Here is a 16,140-nt window from a genome sequence, read left to right as displayed (position 1 = left end):
AAGGAGGAACTCCATTTCCGAGATGCTTATCTCTGAGCTAAGCAGCTGAAAGGAGCCACTAGTGGAATAGGGAACCATTATCCTAAACTGACCTCCAAGCCATCTGCTCTTGTGCTTCAGGGACGTAGAAGAAGCACCATCACTGGTTAAACAAAGGCCAAGGGAGAGACAAATCAAGGCAAACAGGAGACAAGGGGTATGTGCATGTGTGTTTGCATGTGTGTTTGCACGTGCACATCTGTGATTTTTTTCCTTGTGCATCTCAAAGGGATGATTTTTGTTTCACTTGCACATGACTGTTTTGTCCTGGAAGGCATGAAAAAGTATGTCTGCTAGAGGTGTCATGAGTGAGCCTATAGGTATGAAAATGCAGAACCAGGACAATTCGGTGCAGTAGGTGCACACAGGTTTGCATTTGTGTGTGTCCCCAAAAAGCATCTGTCTTTTGGTGTGGGCATCTATGTGTCAGTGCTGTCTCCTCTTTGTGTGTACTACAGTGTACTACACGCATTTGTGTTGGGGACATTTATGTGCCCGTGTATGTGTATCTAAGTGCACAAATACAGGGAGAACAGGTGCATATGTGTGTGAATCTGCACTTCGCTGAAAATACTGGCATGAGGTGTTACAGGGAGCTATGTCCTCCATAGGTTTGTGCAAAACGATAGTGTGACTGTTCTCTGCACAGCACCTATCCATATGCATAACTGAGTGCATGTAGTGTGAAGATGCTTGTGAATTAGATGCTATGAACACAGCACAAAACTGTGATAACATTACATGTGCTGCATGCACCTGTGGTGTATACATGTTCTTAGTGAAGGGATCCCTTCTTGGGTTAAACTGTCTGGTTCCTGCACTTTCACCTTCTCCCAGTTCCCCTTGCTAATGGGGAGTAATATGTTTTGCCCAAGGAACCAACCCCCACACAACACACAGCAGGGGATCTTCATTTCCTTGCAGCTCCCCGGTATCTCCCCTGCACTGAAAGACAGAAAGCAAAGAAAAAAACCCACTGGGCAACCTGAACTGAACCTATTCCCTTCCCACATCCCTGTCACCCATTTCCAAATCCCAGGAACTGCATCACCAACCCACAAACTTCTACCCAAACCCTGAATTTCCACTCCCAAACCCAGAACACCACAAACCAAACTTAGGGCTCAGATTGAACCCATGGCACAGCAGTCCCTATAACTGAGAGTATAAAAGGACTCCTACAGCTAGAGTAATATCTGATTGACTTTCAGTCCCACTGTCATGGCCACCCACAGCTGGGTTTGTGGTAAGCAACCTTTTTCACAAATTGCCCTCATCACAGTTCAAACTCATGCCTTAAGCCAGACTAACATGTATTACTCTGTCATTGCTCCTGCTGCATAAGGCTAAATCTTCAGCCAGACCCTGCATAAACTGAGAAACCTTCAAACTTGGATCCAAAAAATGGACCCTGTCCACTTGGCCGTTAGCAAATTGCTTGAAAAAGCCTCAAGGCCAATCTGTAATGCCTTAACCAAACTCTGCAGATCACTACCTTTCAGTCAAACATTGTACCCTGAGCTCCATCCATTTTTTCCAGGGCTGACCCAAATTAATCAATGCCCTGATTAAAATGCAAACACTTCATAGAATAATAGAATCATTATGGTTGGAAAAGACTTTCGAGACCATCAAGTCCAGCTGTAAGCCCTTCAACACCACACCTGCTAAACCATGTCCCTAAGCACCTCATCTACACGTTTCTTGAACACTACCAGGGATGGTGACTCCACCACTTCCCTGGGCAGCCTGTTCCAATCTTTCTGTGTAGAAATGTTTTCTAAGACCTAACCTGAACCTCCTCTGGTGCAACTGGAGGCCATTTGCTCTTGTCCTATCTGTAGTTATTCTGGAGAAGAGATCAACTCCCGTCTCACTGCAACCTCCTTTCAGGCAGTTGCAGACAGCAGCAAGGTCTCCCCTGAGCCTGCTCTTCTGCATACTAAATAATCCCAGCTCCCTCAGCTGCTCTTCATAAGGCCTGTGCTCCAGCCTCTTCAAGACCCACTTGGTCTTCCCTAGAAGGCTTCCTAGGTTTCCAAATAGCCACATTTTTGCCTTGGAAGTGAAACCCAACCCTAAAGTTTTATCTCTGTTGCCTCCACTGCAATCCCAAATTCCTGACATCCTTAAACTTCACCATACACTGAAGGTCCAGCCTCTAAACTCGATTTTCTGTCCTTTAATTTGTCTCCTTTTTTTTCAGCACAAAGGCCCAGCCCTTTAACCCTTCTAGTCAACAGCAAGGCAACAAACTCCTCACAAACAGGAGTGCGGAGTGTCAGAACCCTTCCCAACATTTTCAGCACGTCATGCAACAAAACATGCTGGGAAAGTTCAGTCCTTCTAATCTTCTATAGTAGCAGCAGCCAAGACCCATGGCAGAGGTCTCTGAGAGCCAGACTAGGATCTTTACTTTTTCTTTCTTTTTTTCCACCAAAGAAGAGTCCTCTACCCTGCCTGCCACTTACACAGTTCAGATGACCTCCGGCAATCATGATCAGGAAAAAGAGAGGTTTGTGTTAATATTGAAAAGTTCATCTCAATCAGTGCAGGACAGCCTTGCTGCCTGTTCTGGGTTCCCCATATGCAGATCTGCCAGCATCCCTGCCTCCATCTCAGTCTGACCTTCTTTATACCATCAGCTTGCGTTAAATCTTCCCTCATTGCAGCGTTCTCCACCCAGCCCTATACCCTTCCCTTCTCTCTTCAGTTTCTCCTCCTTTCCCCTCCAGCAGCTCTTACCAATGCCCTTCCCACATCCTGCCCTGCAGTCTTGCTGGTTTTCCTGGCTGAAGGCCTCTGTTAAGCATGTAGAGAGCAAGCCCCTGATTACTATTCAAGCTGGATTCTTATTAGGCAAAAAATGCCCCTCCAGGAGATCCATTAACAGTCCATAAGGTTAACTTAATCCGGTCTTATGTGGTCTCTGCCCAAATTCCCTATTACATTAACAATCTTGAGTCTTAATTAGCATGTGAGGCAGAGGTGGCATTATTAATGGAGATAATATGGAGCATTAAGAATAAACAAGCCGGGCTGTCTCTCCCCTACCATGCATGCAAATCCCTTTCAGTGAGGAAACCGTATGAGATTGCCCCATGGGCAGCACACACTGAGGGGCTGAGGTGCCCCAGACCAAAGCTGAGCTCTGGGACTTGTGCCAAGACTGGTGCTGGAGGAGGGTGGAGAGGAAAAGGGCACTCATTCGCTTCCAGGGCACTGCTTCATCTGCTCTGGAATAGAAAGGCTGCTAAAGAGAGGACAATGGTGTGGCAAGTCGTGTTAAGGAAATCTTTGCACTGCAGAGGAGCAATCAGGGCCCAGGCTAATCCAGACGTCCTTTCTTGCTGGCTTTCTGGGAGTCTTGGGAAAGTAAAGCCCAAATTGTGCGAATCCCCATTCACTTGGATGTTCAGTTCATGCTGCCATATGTGTGCATATAGGAAAATATGAGAGTCATATGCCCTTAAACATGATATGCAAGAAGAGGGTATCTGCCTGGTGAGGAACCGGATATGGTACCTGTGTGCAGCTGGGGTAAATGCTCCTCACAAGACTTCTTTCTCATCAGAGTCCAAGCATGCTGACATTGAGCATGCTGAAATGGGGCATTTCAGGGAAAGGAGAGAAGGAGTCACTTGTGGGATCACAGAAGAAATGAATGGGGGTTTTGGCTTAATGCAGACAGAGATCCCTCTTGGGGATATATAGCAGATAGCTGGATTCACAGGTAGCTGGTCAAATCAGCTTGGCCATCACCAGTGATACGAGTTTAATGGGTAGCCTGAGAGAGACTGCAAAGTCCATACTCTCTCCTATCCAGGCAGGAGCAACATTATCTGGCAAGGAGAAGTTCTGGGCAAGAAGAGGCACACACTGAGTGATGGGATGGCTGCCAGCAGCAGGGAAGCACTGGGGGAATGAGGGACACAAACACATCAGGACTGTACAGTGTGGCAGCCAAACTGTGAAAAGAGAGTTTTATATGGCCTGCTGCCCTTCTGTCACCCATGAGCGTGGCAGTTCTTCTGAAACATTCACTCACAGAAGCATGAAAAGAAAAAGGGGAGGAGGGAAGCAGAAGAAGCCAAACAAAGGAAGCAAGCTGTAATGATAGGGTGTCCCCATGCCTCTAGACTGCTAATTCACACCTCCAACAGTACCCAGCAGGCTAGGAAAAGAGTAGGAAGCTTGCCAGAGGGACCAAGGGCCAAAGCAAATGGCATTTTGGATTGTTCCTGAGGCCTGACACACATTATTCCAGCTGCATATAGCCCTGTTGCAACCAGCATGTCCCTTCAGGCCCTGGCTTTGCAGAGATTACTGGCATCTGGAGCAACGTTCCATGGAGCAAACATCAAGATCTCTCATGCCATGGCCCTGAAGCAACTATCCAGCACCAAGTAGCCTTGCTTAGCAAAGAACAACCCTGCAGGGTAAGAGTGCTCTCTCCCAGGGCAGGGTTTAGGACTGTTCTCAGCCTCAGTCCAGTTGCCTCCATCCACCCAAAGGCCCAGCAGGCAATGATAAAACCCTTGAGCAAAGTCTAGCTCTCCCACTTTCCAGCACAGCAAGCTCTACTCCCTCAGGCCCACCAGCCAGTCCCTGCCAAATACATTTGTCCAGTCCTGCTCTTGTTACTAATCCTGTCGAGCCGTCCTTTAAGACGCTCGCAGGCAGAGATAGAAAATGTGGCTGATGCCTTAAGATGCTTTCCCTAACCTTGCTCAATTCTAGATAAATTCACTTTAAAAAAATTACAGTGAGGGTCTGTCACTGATCCATCACAAAGATTAAAGAAAAACAAACAGAGACACAGGGTGCAGCTGGCGTTAGATGAGCAGGCGGGGAAGGAGGATGTCACTAGGGAAAATCAAAAAGAAAAGTTATAACTGGCATTGGGGAGGAGACAGATGAAAGGAAAGGATAGAAAGTGAGAGGAGAGGCAGAAAAATATCTTCCTCACCATCTCCATTCTTCTCTACTAGCAGAAGAGCCTTACAAGGACATGATACAGTGAAACATGTCCCTCCACCTTCCCTGGTCTCTAACAAAAAGCAAGGCTGCTGTCCTGTTCCCTTGCTATGACCAGACTGGGGAGCAGGCGGCAGGGTTTGGAGACACGCTCCCTGCCTTTTGAGAGGCACTCAGTGGGAAGCAGATTGAGATCTCAAGCCATGGCTGCATCATAGACCTGTTCTGCCCCAGGCCCTCACCACCATTTGTCTCTCCTGATGCTGTTCAGGCCTTCTGCCCTGGACCCTTGCCCTCTTCCTTGCTAAGCACCCTCTATCCACCCCTTCCTTCATATCAAACCCATCTCCTCATTTGTTCCCCTTGCCACTAAAAAAGCTTTTTACTGCATGAAACCTGGCACAGTTTGTCTCTGCCACATCATTTCAAGTTTCACCTAGAAATGTCCTATGCCCCCTTGTCACTACAAAGTTGCTGAAACAAGAAAGGTGAAGGGCCATTGAAAAAGAGAGGATAGAGGAGATAAGATGAGAGAGGTCTGTAAAACCACTGATGGCAAAGGAAGGGTACAGGAGACAGGTGTTAACTGTCTCTTTCCACCTAAGAACCAAGAGTCAGGAAATGAAACCAGAAATTAACATATCCAAGACAAACAAAAGGGAGGTGATACATTGTACAGAGTATGTCTAAGATGTGCAATTACCTACTATAAGATTTTGCAGGTGCTGAAATTTTATCTGAGTTCAAGGAGTGGCTGGATAAAATCACGGAAGAAAAATTCAGAGACCTATAAAGTGCATGACAAGTCTTCTAGTGCACCACATCTCAACCACACACCCCTGGAGGCTGAAAGAGTTTTCAGAGGAATTGTCACTATGCAGTTGCCCTGTCTTCTTCCCTCTGGACATCCTCTGTTAGCCACTGTTGAAGATACTGGACTGGGAGGGTCTCTCACCTGGCTTGGTGAGGCCTTTTTACATTCCTATGGCTTTCTGTAGCCAGAATGTCCTTGAAATGGGATTGATGGCAAATAGTACAAATGGCAAATAGAACAATATCATTTTGGTGCATTAGGTCATTTTGGATAATGATGGACAAGGGAACAACAGAGCATGTTCCAAGAAGAGACCCTTTCTAGCTGGAAAGACCTAGCTGGAAAGACCTCTGAGATCTTTTCAACCAACCATCCCAATACAGATCCTTCTTCGGAGTAATATCTGTTCTTGGGAGGTAGTCCCCTCAGTGTGCAGTTCCAGACTTTGAAAAAACAAATTCCTTTTCTCTCACTGAGCACAGAACCCTTTCAGCAGACCATCTGTAATAGGGCCATCCCCTCTGAATTTTCTTCCATTTTCATGACTTGTCTATCTCAGTGCTCACCACGGCATCTCCACATTAATCCTTTTATTATGATCTGTCTCAGTTTTCCTGGCTTGAATTTGCAATGAGGAAAGAAGGAGGGGTGCTAATCCTTCCAACCTTGTTGTCCCAATTCTGGACCATCTGTGTCTAGAAAGTCAGAGGAGGAAAGGCTGATCCTTCTGAACCCACTGTCTGCACACCAAACTATCTCTGACTGCTTTGGAAAGCCCAGCCTTCACTGTCCTAGAAAGTTGTTATAGCAAAGCTCCTCATCATTCACAGCCATCCTTCCCCTTTTCAGTCACTTGCTGCAGGATTGCTTCCTAGACTACCTCTCCACTCAGAAAGGATCAAGAGGAGAAGGGAATAAGGTCTTCAGCCTCCATCAGATTCAGTTTACTCATTCCTTCCACATCACCTCTCTGCTCTCTCAAAAACAATGTCTGTAGGTTCACCTCAGCAGTGAGACAGGAAATCAATAAAAGGTGAAAGTCAGTCAAATGTTTCTCAGAATTTCCCTGGCAATCCTACATACCCAGAAGAGACCTCACAGAACATTCTACCTTCACCACTGACCAAGTCCAGCTTGTTCCCTTCCACCCCTCTTCACCACCGTATATTTCCTTGGGTGAAGCAATTGCATCTCCATTAATTTTCAAGGAGACAGTTTCACAGCCAATTTGAACCCTCACAACCAGCAAACTTGCATGTGTCCTCAAAGCCAGGTAGACATTCCTCACCTTGCTCAGCTTCATCTCTTAACATTGACTTTGCTACCTCTTATGCCACCTTAAATAATTCCTCTCCCTCCTTGGTGTTTACAAGCCTCAAATAGCTGTAAACTGTTATCATATCATCATCTAGCCAAGCTCTACATATTTTGTTCTTTTAATCTCTCCTCATAAATCAGTTCCTCCAGCCCTTCATCATTTTTTTTGCTCTTCTCTGAATTCCCTCCAATTTATCACTATCCTTCAAGCTAGTACAGCACCTAGGTTTTCCAGATGGGTCTTGCTAAAGCCTTAGCAATAGCAGAAATCACATCCTCCTGCACACACACACTTCAGGGCTTGATGTTGTCTCTGAACTTGTATGTATAAGTGATAGGACAGCTAACTCACTTCATGTATGTGACATATGAGAACTCAAGAGCTTAACTTATATGTGACTATGCAACTCAGGAGCTTATCTCTTAAAGCACAGGACGTCTCTCCATTGGGCTGAGGAAGCAGCTTCATTAGAGCGGATTGGAGTAAAAGATACATTGGCAGGAAGGATGGGTGGTATCTAACGGAACGTGGTACACGAATACACACACTTGCACACACAACTATACACATGGAGAGAGAAGTCCAAGACAAAGAAGAGGTGCATATAAACAATAAAGCCATGTACAATTATATGCATCATGGGCACATAAACAAATGTACACAGACATACATACACATGGGTAATAGAGATAAAACTGAGAAGGAGGAACTGCCATCCATGCACATACAGACTATATGCTAACACAGCGCAACCTGTGTGTGCAGGAGGATAGGACAAACAAAGCTAGCAAAAAGAAGTGATTCTCTCCCTACTCACAAACATATATGTTGTGCATACATGAATGTTTCTGAAGGAAGGAGAGCTCGTAGAATTCTTGTAGTAACCTAAAAATATACAGACATCTCTGACCCATCTGGTCTACTAACTGAGCACATGAGCCATGGAGAGAATGAATACAAACATATGACACCTTGCCTTAAGGCAACTGGTAGCCTGTACTTCATCCTGGAACACAGTCTGCATGTCTAAAGTGCCTTCCATCATGATGCACTTGTAGTCAAAGTCATTCAAAAGAGAAATGTGTTCTGGGGAGTGCCAAGGAGAAGGGACTTCCCCAAGGTCCCACAGGTCAGCTGTGACAGAGTTAGGGATTCATCCTGCTATTCTGACCTCAGCCTAACACATTACTGATTACTCTTCCTCACAACAGTATCTACTCCAACTCTCTGCTGTTAGAATAACTGATACTTAGGTGGTCCAAAAAAAAAAAAAAGCCTGTTCCCTTGCAAATATGAGTGACTTCTACAAAAAACAGATAGGTATCGTCCTCATGTGTAAATGACTAGGCATAGAAAAGAACACAGAGTCTTGACCCCCCAGATGCCTCTTCTTACCTAAGGGAAACCAAAGTTTCACTATCAGCTCACCAAACGTCGCCTGGAACAAAGCTCTACGCTGGATGGCTGAAAAGCAGCAGATACACTTCCTTGACTGCACCACATCAGTTGAGCCAGTGCTGGAGGATGAATGAGCCTCAACTTCAACAGCACGACTACTTCTCCTCCAGCGTTTTGATCTTGTGCCCATCTCCAAGGCAGCTGGTGATATGTTGAAAAGCACAGTATAGCTACCATGCCTGTACAAACCAGGCTTCCCTGGGGACCTTAAGGACTCCTTGCAAGAAGCAAAACTTAGAGAGCAAACCCTTCTAGTCATTCAGCCCAACTTAGCTTCATAGTTTGTTTTCCAGCCCTCATAATTCTGCAGGTAGAGCAGTAACAGCCCCCCCTTCACTTTCTTCTGTAGCTCAGCCAGTCAGTTGGAACTGGGCTTCCTCTTGGCTTATAAGTGTTGAGTAAATGAGGTGATTTCTCCTCAGCAACAGAAAATTATTTGGTCAGCTCTGTTTACAAGGAAAGCAAGGTAGTTCATCTGAGGCATCAGCTAGGTATTTCTGAGCTCTCAGGAGACCCTGAGACTCCTATAATCCCTGTTCTCTTAAAGAGGAGGTCAGAGAACAACAAAGCAAGCCACAAAACGGACACTGGCCAGGGAACACAGGAAAGCCAGGACACAAACACAGCTCTGCTAAAGCAAGGTTATAACTACTGCCAGGCTATCTTGCAACTGAAGCAACAACAACATCAGTCCTACAGTCACTGTCATCTCTCAAGTGTCATGGTTCACTCATTTGGGGCTTTAAATACAGACTTCTCTGGTTCACAGCTGCAGAAAGTCATCCAAACCCAAGGGAGAGAAAGGGCTGGAGGTAAATCTCAGACCTACGGTCTGGTCCCAGAGTTTTGCACTCTCCTTTTTTAGCTCAGACAGAACACTTGCTCCCTCCAAGACTCCCACAGCCCACTGGAACTGGCTCATGTGCATTCAGTCTGCTTCTCCCCATAGTGGCACATCCTCTATCCCTGAGGCAATATACTACATGGTCAGGCACCAGGTAATACTAAGGTGTTCCCCTGCTCACAGGGTGTAGGACAAACCCCAAGGAGAGCACAGGCATTCATCATAATTCAGCATCAGGACGAGCCCAGACAATCCCCACCAATGAACCCCACAGCACGGCGGGGAAGGGATACCCTGTGAGTCCTCACTGCTTTGGACAGATCTGCTCCTCCATGCAGGAGAAAAGCAAAAGCTCTTCTCTTCCCAGAAAATGGGATGTTGTTGGGATACACTTGCCTGGTGTATCCCTTACCGAGCTGCTCGCATCCTGCCCTTGCCCCGGCACATTGGTGTAGGCTGCAAGCATGTTTGCAGCATGTCATATCCCTTTCCCGGAGCAAAGCATCTCTCGCCAGCTCACAAGGGTCTGAGGACAGAGGTGATCTCTCACATTAATATATGGAAAAAAATAGCCTAGGTTTACAAGTACAGGAAACCTAAAGAAAAAAAAAAAAACATATTCTGGGCAGGGGGAGACATAAAAAGAGCAGCCAGGTCTCTCTTTTCAGTACTCTGCTGATATTTTTTTGACAATTCTGCTGACAGTACTGGAAGGTTTCGGCAGGCACAGGGTGACCACTAGCTTTTTTTCCCAAGTGGTCAGTGTGCTCTTCCACTCTCTAACAGGGTCAGATGAGGCAGCTGTACTCTGCCTGGAGCTACATCTGGCTTCTGACATGACCCAGGTAGAAACAAGCATCACAAACATCATCACAGATATCTTTTCCTTTCCCTCCCCCTCTTCCCACTCTGCCTGTGATTTCACCTTTCAGACTTTAACTACAAGATGCCCCATAGGAAAAACCACCCCTCTGTATGCCTCTCTTCCCTAACTGCCCTCTCTACCCTACAAGCAGCTCCAGCTTCATGTGTTGGGTTTGCACCAGCACAGCAGTTTAGACAACACGTTCCCAAACACCCACTGGCCTGGAGCCACCTAAGGGAGGGAAAGGCCAAGCATCCATAGTCTTTCCTTTGGTGTCATAGATTTTGAAGGATGAGAGCAATGAAGGCAGCTTCCTTCCTACTGGCAAATCCGCATGCTTGTGGGGTTGATGCACTTCAGTCTCATCATGTAGCAAAGGAAAAGGGGAAAAAATGATGTGAGGGGAATGGCAGGTAGGAAAGGGGCTAGGGGAGGGTTTCTGGGCTAGAGATTTCAGTGTGATTCTCCCCAGCACCATATAAGAACCCCTCTGCCCACTGCAGTTTCCTCAGTGCTGCTGGTGCAGTCTGCACAGAGCAGGGAAGCAAGAGGGGGGTGTATTTAAATATATTAATAATGCATGCTCCATGTAAATGAAGCTTCCTTTGAATATTGCATTAGTGATGCTGCTAGACTGCGTTTCCCAGGACCCAAGAGTGATGGTGTTTGCATGGGGACAGGATGGAGGGACAGCAATTCTGGTCACCAGAAATCTCCTCATATCCAGACACGGGAACCTCTATCCCCCTAAATCCTGACTCCCCCATATCACAAAAAGTCCACTTCCCTCACCTCCAGTGCTTGACAAATGCCTTGCTTGGCTAACAGCATGCAATGCAGCCAGGCTCCCTCAGTCCCCTAGATCATCAGGGGCATGGAGTCTCCACACAAACATTCCGTATGCATAGTCTTTGCCACCTTCCCTCAATCTCAACAACTCTTTCCCTTCTCCATATCTTATTTCATAGCTCCATGCCTCCAGAGAGGGGAGAAAGGTTGTCCTCTCCAGTTTAGGGTGACAGGAGGGGGAGCAGCTCCTAAGTCTGCTCTACGCATGTGCACTCACTTCATGGGCACACACTTCATGGGCACACACTTCATGGGCACACACTGGTCCCCAGCAATGCACACTTGCGTGAGCCCTGAGTGAATAGAAATAGCCCCCGGGCTGTGCACAACTGCAAGATGCACGCGCCTGCAGTGCACAAACGATGCGCTTCTTCCCACCATCGACACTTCATCCCCTGGGTGCTCACAAGGATATTTGCAAGCGTGTCGCATGTGCACAGAGAGCCACCCCTGCCCCCAAGCACGGCCACGCATGCACACATGCGCTCTCATGCATGCACACAGAGGTTGCGAGGGGAGTGACACCAGCACATGCATAAGAGAGCATTACGCACAGCAGCTCCTGAATATGCTCCCTGCTGCAGCATTAGCAGATTTATGCTGCCTTTCCCCAGCCAGATCCAGGCTCTGGAATGGTAACAGCAGCAGCTGTGCACTCCTGCCTGTCCTGGGATGAGAATGGGATGCGTCTGTTCGTCTTTCTCCCCTGCCTCTCCCCCCTGCCTCCTCCTGCCCCCTCCTCTTGTTCCCATTCATTCATTCAGCTTCTCCTCCCCCCATCCTCTGCCCCAAAGCAAGAGGATCCTTATGCATAAAAATGTGGGCATGCTTTCTCTGGTGGAATAAAGGGGCATGCAGACACCCTGCAAGCAAGGGATGCGTATGCACCTGATTAGATGTCCTGGGCCCCTGTGTAAATATCCATATCCTACCACCCATCAACACACACTCACACGCCCGACTGACACCGTGCAGTGACTTTTCTGCAGCCAGTCAGCCTCCCAGCACAGCAGTGTAAAAGCAGAGCAGAGACTTACTCCTTCCCAAGCACCCAAAACAGGCAAATCTTCACATACACACATGCACACACATATACATCAGTCTCTGCAAAGGCTCCCTAATGAAGTTTGCAAAGAGACAGGGAGTAGAGGCTATCAGATGAGGCTCCTTCCCACCATATCTGCAAGCAATATAGGTATGCATATCTATATCTATATGCACATATATTTATGCATGTTTGTATGTATAGATGGACCTATACGTATATATGGAAACATACACACACACACACACATATTATAATGCATTTTATATAGGTACACACGTACACATATACATACACACACACACACACACACACACATCTCCTCCTCTTGCAAGGTCTAAATAGAAGCAGACCATCCAACCCCAGCTGCACACAGCAAGCCCAGGACCTATTCAGCATCCCGATCCCAAGAGGGTGCACAGACAAACACACGCAAACACACACACACATGCACAGAAACAGAGCATCTCTCTCCAAACCTCTCTCCCTCCCGTCTCCTCATGTGGGCATTCTCTCTTCCCCCCACCCCCGCTTCACTTCTCCATCTTCTTTGCACTCACCCCTCGCCTTCATCCTCAGATCAGAGACATCCCCCCCTCAGGGAGTGCATGCACGGGCTGGAGGAGAAAGGCAGCGCATCCATCCTCCCTTCTCCCCCTCTGGCCCCTGCCTCCAATCTCAGCTGGTTCTCCGGGAGGCGACACAGACGACAGCAGGGAGCCAAGGATACGCGAGGCAGCTGCACCAGGACTGCACAGAAAAACGTAACACACACGCACGCGCGCACACACACACAGACGTACCTGCTTCTGGACGGGCGATCGCTCCCAGCTTCCATGTGTGGCATGATAGGGACAAGGGGGAGGCACAGAAGACCCCCCTCTCAAAGCAACTCGCAGCGCTGCAGATGTGTGGAGTATCCCCCACCTAGTGCCACCCCTCCAGGCTGGGCTGTCCCCTGCCCCACAGCTGTCTCATTCCTGGCTGCACCTAGGGAGCGCTCCCAGCCACGCACACGCAGGAACGAGACAGGCAGGGATGGAGCGGCAGTCCAGGGAGGGCACACACAGCCAGAGGATTTGCTGCCTTCGCCGCATCCGCATCACTGAGGGAAGAAGGCAGAAAGGGCTGTATTGGCATTTAAAACGCAAGTGATTAATTCGCCACAAGCTCAGCTGATAGGACTCTGGGGCCAGAACCGGCACGGCTTCTCCTTGCTGGGAAGGCTGTGACAGGCGAAGGTCCCTCTCCCATGGAGTCAGCTCTGCGCTCTCCTCGCCTGCACAGCCACCGCTCCCGTGCAGGCGGGAAGGGGAGGGCCTCCGCGCGAGACATGAGCATGCATGCAACATCTGCTGGGGAGCTGCACACCTCTAACCACACGCACACGTACGTGAGCAACAGCTGTGGGGAACCATGCACACACACACGTTCCCTTGCAACAGCTGCTGAAGAGCTACACACAACATGCAACAGCTTCCCGGGAACACACACACACATATGCAAACAACAGCTGCTGGGAAATCACACACACACACACACACACACACAGAGGCTACAGCTACTCAGGATCTACTCACCCACACAGAAATGCAACAGCTTCTAGGAACAACACCTAAGAGACACGTGCAAACAGCAGTTTTTCAGGAGCTACATACATGCACATATACATACAGCAATTAATACAGCTGTATTTGGGAGAAATACAGGAACGTGGTCAGGGAGTGCAGAGATGCGACAAGGAAAGCTAAGGCACGTCTGGAAGGCAAGCTGGCAAGGGACGTTAAAAATAACAAAAAAAAATTCTTCAAATACATTAACAGCAAAAGGAAGATCAGGGAGAACGTGGGTCCGCTGGAGGACGGGATGGGCACCTTGGTTACAAATAACACAGAAAAAGCAGAGTTGCTCAATGCCTTCTTTGCTTCGGTGTTTACCAAGGGCAGCCCTTTAGAGCCCCAGGCCCTAGAGGCAAGAGAAGAAGCGGGTGGAGAGGAAGACTTGCCCTGGGTAGAGGAAGATTGGGTCAGAGAGCACCTAAGGAACCTCGATACCCACAAATCCATGGGCCCTGATGGGATGCACCCCAGAGTGCTGCGGGAGCTGGCAGATGCCATAGCTAAGCCGCTCTCCATCATCTTTGAAAGATCCTGGAGAACGGGGGAGGTGCCGGAAGACTGGAAGAAGGCCAATGTCACGCCAGTCTTCAAAAAAGGCAAGAAGGAGGACCCAGGCAACTACAGGCCAGTCAGCCTCACCTCCGTCCCCGGAAAAGTGATGGAACGGCTCATACTGGCTGCTGTCTCCAGGCACATGGAGGACAAGAAGGTGCTCAAGAGTAGTCAGCATGGATTCACCAAGGGAAAATCTTGCCTGACTAACCTGATAGCCTTCTATGATGAAATGACCGGCTGGATAGACGAGGGGAGAGCGGTGGATGTCGTCTATCTCGACTTCACCAAGGCTTTTGACACCGTCCCTCACAACATCCTCCTGGGCAAGCTCCGGAAGTGTGGGATAGATGAGTGGACAGTGAGATGGATTAGGAACTGGCTGGATGGCAGGGCCCAGAGAGTGGTGATCAGCGGTGCAGAGTCTAGTTGGAGGCCTGTGGCTAGTGGGGTCCCCCAGGGGTCAGTCCTTGGTCCAGTCCTGTTCAATTTATTCATCAATGACCTGGATGAAGGCACAGAGTGCTCCCTCAGCAAGTTTGCTGATGATACCAAACTGGGAGGAGTAGCCGATACCCCAGAGGGCTGTGCTGCCATCCAGAGGGACCTGGACAGACTGGACAACTGGGCGGTGAAAAACCTCATGCAGTTCAACAAGGCCAAGTGCAAGGTCCTGCACCTGGGGAGGAATAACCCCAGACACCAGTACAGGCTGGGGACCGAGCTTGTGGAGAGCAGCTCTGCGGAGAGGGACCTGGGTGTCATGGTGGACGACAGGTTGACCATGAGGCAGCAGTGTGCCCTCGTGGCCAAGAAGGCCAATGGGATCCTGGGCTGCATTAAGAAGAGCGTCTCCAGCAGGTCGAGGGAGGTGATCCTGCCCCTCTACTCGGCCCTGGTGAGGCCGCATCTGGAGTACTGTGTCCAGTTCTGGGCTCCACAGTACAAGAGGGATGTGGAGCTGCTGGAGAGAGTCCAGCGCAGGGCTACAAGGATGATCAGGGGCCTGGAACATCTGCCCTATGAGGAGAGGCTGAGGGAGCTGGGCCTGTTCAGCCTGGAGAAGAGAAGGCTGAGAGGGGATCTAATCAGTGTATATAAATACCTCAAGGGAGGGAGTGCAGAGGACGGTCATGGTCTCTTTTCAGTGGTGGCCACTGATAGGACTAGAGGAAATGGCCGGAAACTGAAACATCAAAAATTCCATAGGAACTTAAGGAAAAATTTCTTAACAGTGAGGGTGACAGAGCACTGGAACAGGCTGCCCAGAGAGGTTGTGGAGTCTCCTTCTCTGGAGATCTTCAAAACCCGCTTGGATGCAGTCCTGTGCCACGTGCTTTAGGTGTCCCTGCGTATGCAGGGGGGTTGGACTAGATGATCTCTAGAGGTCCCTTCCAACCCTAAGCATTCTATGATTCTATGATTCTATGATTCTACTCACATAGGTATACACAACCACTGCAGGAAACTAAACCTTGACACATGCACTTGCAGTACTTGTTAAGAAAATGCACACCAACACACACAAATGCAACAGGTGTGGGGGGAACCCTCCATCCATATTCAAATGCCCAAATGCAATTGCTCTGGGGAGGCTATCTGCCTCTCATACCCCTCCTCAAATCAGCACACACAGAAATGCAACAGCTCCTAAAATATCATCCATAACCACATAACAACACACTCACATACCACAGTTTACTGGAAGACAATCCATCTCCCTATACCCAAACATATTCCATCAATCATGGAGATCTTGC

This window comes from Tinamus guttatus, unplaced genomic scaffold (assembly GCF_059628265.1).
Source record: "Tinamus guttatus ecotype Peru unplaced genomic scaffold, ASM5962826v1 Tinamus_guttatus_pri_ptg000439l, whole genome shotgun sequence".
NCBI classification, from domain to species: Eukaryota; Metazoa; Chordata; class Aves; order Tinamiformes; family Tinamidae; genus Tinamus; species Tinamus guttatus.
This window is presented reverse-complemented; position numbering follows the sequence as displayed.